Genomic DNA, 6232 nt, shown 5'->3' on the forward strand with positions numbered 1-6232 from the left:
GATCAATGATATAGGACTTAGATGTGTAATACTTATGGCACATCTAGACGTGCTTTAGCAAAATTGAATGAAAAATACAAAGACTAACTCAGTTTATCCAAGACTTGTACATGAGCCAGAAAATTAAGGTGTCGGCGAACGTGCTTGGAGGCCGCTGAAGAGAAATCCCTTGCTGCAAACTCGATATCAGCAATAACAGAACCAGCAGACGAGTGATCCCGGGTCACGGAGTTGAGCCGATGCACAAGAGATAGCCAATCAGAAGCAAAGACCACGTTCGATTTTATCTTTTCATCATGAGCCAAATAGACTGCCCAGCGGAGTGCAAGGGCTTCAGCCAATTCAGGTTCCAATGCAGCAGCGAGGTGCTCAGAACAAGCCGCAACACATTGGCCAATACGATCAAGCGCCATGACCCCCACGCCTTTTTTGAGAAAAACTTTCGGTCTACTTATCAACTGTCAAGGTACTGTCAACGTAGTACAAAGAATACCGGAAGTAAAAGAAAGACATCAAGTTTCATAGGACTACCTAGCAATGACTAAGCACTGGAGCAAGCTGAAGGCACCGTCATCGCTCCTCCTTGATCGGAGCCTGGCAAACCTTGGAGTGAAAAGCAGAAAACCACCACATTTGAGGTTTCATCTGCGGAAAACCATCAGGTAGCTAATTTTTTTTTTTTTGCAAAATGCACCGCGGATTCAGTAAACATTTTGCAGATAGCACCGAACAGGTGATTTGGCGTGGTTGAGGACGTTTCCGACAGGTGGGGCCCAAAATCTTTCGACGTGGCCTAACGGTCGCGCAAACGGCGTCGTTCGCTTAAGAGAACGCGGTCGGCTCGTGTCGGACAGACCGACTGCGCCCTATCAGATCGACCTCGCGTTGTGTTCTCTCATGCTCACTCGCTCCCTCCTGCTCCTCTTCCTCTCCAGTCGCCGCCGGCCGCCATGGTGTCCTGGAGCGAGAGCGAGAGCACTGAGGGCTCCGCCGCGTAGTACATCTCCACTCCCGACTCCCCTCTCAAGGTCAGTTCCTTCTCTGGTTCTCTGTTTGTCTGGCCGCCGCTCATTTGTGTTCTAGGGTTCTACTAGTTCTGCTCGATTTGAACAAGTTTGTGTTGGATTGCCCAGATCCCAGCTACAATTGTTGTTCGAGGGTGCTGCTAATGACTTGATGGTGATGTGCGAGCATGGGAATCCAGGGAGGAAATGTGTTGCATTTGAGGGGATAAGCACTGGGAGGAGGTTCATTGCATGTGCCACTGAAGTAAGTATGAAGTTGTAGCTTTACAGCATTCCAATTCATCTAGGGTTCATAGTTACTGTTCATGTTCTAGGGTTCATAGTTACTGTTCATGGTTCTAGGGTTCAGAGCTACTGTTCAAAGTTGTAGGCTTCATAATAACTCTTCATCAACCGAAGCTGCTAGATTAACTTAACTGAATCTGGTAACTTAATTGAATATGGTAGATTAACTTAACTGAATTTGATGGATTAACTTAACTGAATTTGATGGATTGACTGAACTGAATTTTTCTGTAACTAATTTAGTCTGTAACTTCATTGCATATGGTACATTAACTGAATCTGTAACATATAAGAATGATGATGTGTGTTATATACTTAACTAAATCTGTAACATATAACTGAATCTGGAACTTCATTGCATATACTGAACTGAATTTTTCTGTTGCAGGGTGCTAATAATTGTGGATTAGTGCAGTGGGTAGATGAGGAGTGGCCAGATCATCTGCAGAATGCTCTTCACAAGCTGTGGCTTATGTATGAGGATAGCCAGCATAACAATAGGATGGCATGCCTGGAGCATTCATGTACTGTACACAATCTCACACAACAGAAAAAAGAGTTGCAGGAGACATATGAGAAGCTTGTTGAAGATGTGAACAACCTCCTGGATTCATAGGATAACCTGCCTGAGGTAAATCAGATGAATGATGCTGAGAACATTACATTCAGTGTGGAAAGCAGCATGGCAAAGGATGCTGAGATCAAAAAATGGAAGGCTGCTCATGACCAGTTAAAGTTAATTCATGTAGCTCAATCCACTGTCATTAGGAATTGAAGTTCAATCATCTTAAAGAGAAGGAAAAGATGAGCTCTGATAAGAGGACTTTGGAGATTTGTTATGCTGACCTAAAGAAAGAGAAGGATGACCTAAAGAAAGAGAAGGGTCAGGTGGATAGTTGCATTGCTGAGCTGATAAAAGAGAAGGAGAAGTTGACCATGGAGAAGAGTACTCTTGCTTCCTGCATTGTTGAGCTCAAGACAGCAGGTGATAGTAACAAGAGGAATCTTCACCAGATTAAGTTTATTTGTGATGAAGACTAAGTTGAGTTGTTGTCTGACCATGTGGGTCATTTGTCTTTTGTAATAGCTTTGGACTAAAGCTTTAAATGTGTTAACTTTGACGGTGTTGAACTCTAGTTTTGTAGCACTGAACCTTGGTTTGTATGCTGTTTGTTGAATCTTTTAATTAAGATCAGTTTGCAGTGGTATTTAAGTGTTATTTAGGGGTTGGTTTGTGAGGAATTATCATGGTCTCATCATTTAGGGTTTGTCGACGCCGAGGCACCCTAAAAGCTAAGTTTTCATCATTTAGGGTTTATCGACGCCGAGGCACCCTAAAAGCTAAGGTTTTATCATTTAGGGTTTGTCGACGCCGAGGCACCCTAAAAGCTAAGTTTTCACCATTTAGGGTTTCTCGACGTCACGACACCCTAAAAGCCATGGTATCATCATTTAGGGTTTGTCGACGCCGAGGCACCCTAAAAGCCAATGTTTTATAATTTAGGGTTTGTCAACGCCGATGCACCCTAAAAGCTAAGTTTTTATCATTTAGGGTTTGTCAACGCCGAGGCACCCTAAAAGCCAAGGGTTTATCATTTAGGGTTTGTCAACGCCGAGGCACCCTAAAAGCCATGGTTTTATCATTTAGGGTTTGTCAACACCGATGCACCCTAACAACCATGGTATCATCATTTGGGGTTTCTCGACGTCGCGGCACCCTAAAAGCCATGGTATCATCATTTAGGGTTTATCGACGCCGAGGCACCCTAAAAGCCATGGTATCATCATTTAGGGTTTGTCGACGCCGAGGCACCCTAAAAGCCAATGTTTTATAATTTAGGGTTTGTCAACGCCGATGCACCCTAAAAGCTAAGCTTTTATCATTTAGGGTTTGTCGACGCCGAGGCACCCTAAAAGCTAAGGGTTTATCATTTAGGGTTTGTTGACGCCGATGCACCCTAAAAGCCATGGTTTTATCATTTAGGGTTTGTCGATGCCGAGGCACCCTAACAGCCATGGTATCATCATTTAGGGTTTCTCGACGCCGAGGCACCCTAAAAGGCATGGTATCATCATTTAGGGTCTATCATCGTATCATCATAACATCATGAAAACTTCTTGAAAACATAATAACAACTAAGTTCATCATCATATCATCATAAGAACTAAGTTCAATATCATATCATCGTAACATAGTGCATCATAGCCATAATCAGGTACATTGCATAGTCCATCACATGCATCAAACTGGTTTCAACATGACATGCATCAAAGTATGGTTTCAACATGACATGCATCAAACTAGCCAAAATAGGCTGAATTAAATTGGTTTCAACATCACATCACTTCTTGCCACCCTGAGAACAATTGAACCACTCAGACATCTTGTATGATGGCTTTCTCAATCTTCCAGTACCTGATACTCTTGGTGGTATGAAGTTTTTCTTTGCCCTTGGCCTAGCAGCAGTAGCAGAAGATGAACTAGGCCTATCAGTAGCAGTAGAAGATGAACTTGGCCTTGTTGCAGCAGGAGCTGAAGGAGCTGCCCTTGGTGCCCTTGGTGGTGCCCTAGTTGCAGCAGGAGCTGTTGGAGCTGCCCTTGGTGCTGGTGGTGCCCTAGTTGCAGCAGGAGCTGATGGAGCTGATGGAGTTCGAGTTGGTGCATCAACCCTTCTGTTTTCCTGCAGTGACAACATAGACAGATTAGAACATAATATTAAATAAGTAAGCAAAATATGTAGTTTTGCAAGTTTTAACCTGGTGTTGGTTCCTTCTCATTGCTAGGGCTGGCTTCAGATTTTTGTGGCAGCTAGTGTACCTATGCCCAGTCAAGTTACAATTGCTACAAGTTATTGTTGCCATCCTAGAAGTATCCTTGGGAGCTGTCTTCTCAAACTGATTCTTTCTCCTCTTTGTCTGCTTTTTTCCTGGCTTGTCTCTGAAAACAGGTGGCTCTATGTCAGGGGTCCCAGTCTTTGGCCATAAAATCAGGCCCAGGCATAGGATAGACAATTGGATTGTAGACTGCTTGGTACATTGGTTTCTTGAAGAAATCACTAACAAAATCTTCTGGATGCAGTTTTGCCTTGTTAATTGCAGAAACACCATGCTTGCAAGGAACCCCAGTCATGTCCCATTGGCTACACCCACATGTATGCAGTTGCAGATTTACTGCATAAGTGCTTTCTCCACTGCTAACTTGGTATAGATCAGGTCCTGCTTTGATGGACTGACAGTATCTGGCATTATGTTTTGCTTCTTCTAGCTTTTCAGCATATGTTGGGCATATCTGCCACTTTGTTGTCTCAGTCTTGGTCCTATTGGCATTGAACTTAACTAACAATTTAGTTCTGATGCCATCAACCATGGTTTTAATTGGTTTCCCTCTCACATCAAGTATCATTTTGTTGAAAACTTCACTAATATTGTTAACAACCAAATCAGTTTTACAATTTTTGTCCATGGCATGTCTAGCCCATGTATGCTTGGGTATCTTTCTAAGCCATTTCCAAGCTGCCTCACACTCTCTTTTCACGCCATCCATTGCTTGATCAAAACCATGCTCAGTATATGCATAACTAGCCTGATCCATGTACTTCTTTAACTCTTCACCTCTAAAGCCAGCTGTTTGAAAGTTCTGATAAATATGTCTAAGGCAGAATCTTTGAGGGCAATTTGGGAAGATATTGTTTATGGCTTTAAGAAGGCCCTGTTTAAATAACTAGTGTTTAAAAATAATATAACAACATACTATTTGACAGTACTAAGCATGGTGAAACTTTAGTGCATATAAGAATGATGATGGGTGAGTTACCTTTTGTCTATCAGAAATGATAGTGTATGGGCCATACTTCCCCGACTCACCACCAAGAGCATACTTGAGCTGGGTTAGAAACCATGACCAGCTGGCAGTGTCTTCTTTGTCAACAATTGCAAATGCAATGGGAAAGATGTTGTTATTACCATCTCTTCCAGTTGCAGCCAATATTTGCTGCCCAGTTGTCAACTTAACAAAGCAACCATCAACACCTAAATTAGAACATAACACATTAGTACCAGGACATCATAAAAGATACAAACTACACAAGGTAATGCAAGTACCTATGAAGGGTTTGCAACCATTTAGGAAGCCCTCTTTGCAAGCATTGAGGCACATGAACAAGCCATGACATCTAGGATTTATGCTAGGATGGGCCTTCAATTGCTTTGTTGTAACAATGCATCTACTTCCAGGATTGGTATCTAGCACAACTTGGAGGTAATCCCTTATCCTTGTGTATTGTGCCCTCTGATCTCCTTGTACAACATTCTATTCCATGTTTTTTGTACAAATTCTCCATTATTGCCTGGACTGGTGTGTTTATGTATGACCTCAATTGTTCCTCACACTCATGTGCCAACCACCTTGCAGTCACTTTGGTGATCTCTCCTACAGTAGGACAATTGTGGTACAAGTTCAATTTATTTATGCAAAATGTCCTCTCATGTGCAATTTGGGAAGCAGTTATGAAAAAAGGACAGTCATCTGTACTGCAAACTACAATAACTCTATCTAAGCAGTTCATATGAAATGAGTAGTTTCTGTTTTGTGAGATGTGAAATGTAAGAAGTTCCCTCCTGAACTGATGGACATCTAGGAAACAAAGTTTCCTAACAAATTGTTCTTGTGGGTTTTCCCTCTTCTCATCATACCAAACCCTAATTTTATTCTTTTTGGCTCCACTCTTCCTACCATTTGGTAGCTTAAATGGTGGAAGCTGAGCCCCATCATTCTCTTCCCGACTTAAGTCACCTGGGTTGCTCTCCTCATCAGATGAAGGTGCCCATTCTTGCTCTATGATTTGATCCAAGCTTGCACGAGATCTAGTTATTGGCCCCTTCCCCCTCCTCTGACTTCCTCTTGTGCTGCTACCTCTTACACT

General features: G+C 42.5%; 1 pseudogene; it reads left to right on the forward strand.

The window, feature by feature from the left end:
• The first annotated feature begins 71 nt into the window (after positions 1-71).
• On the forward strand, positions 72-2462 carry LOC125554199 (annotated as a pseudogene).
• The last annotated feature ends 3770 nt before the right edge of the window (positions 2463-6232 follow it).

The sequence above is a fragment of the Triticum urartu genome, chromosome 1, assembly GCF_003073215.2.
Source record: "Triticum urartu cultivar G1812 chromosome 1, Tu2.1, whole genome shotgun sequence".
Classification (NCBI taxonomy): Eukaryota; Viridiplantae; Streptophyta; class Magnoliopsida; order Poales; family Poaceae; genus Triticum; species Triticum urartu.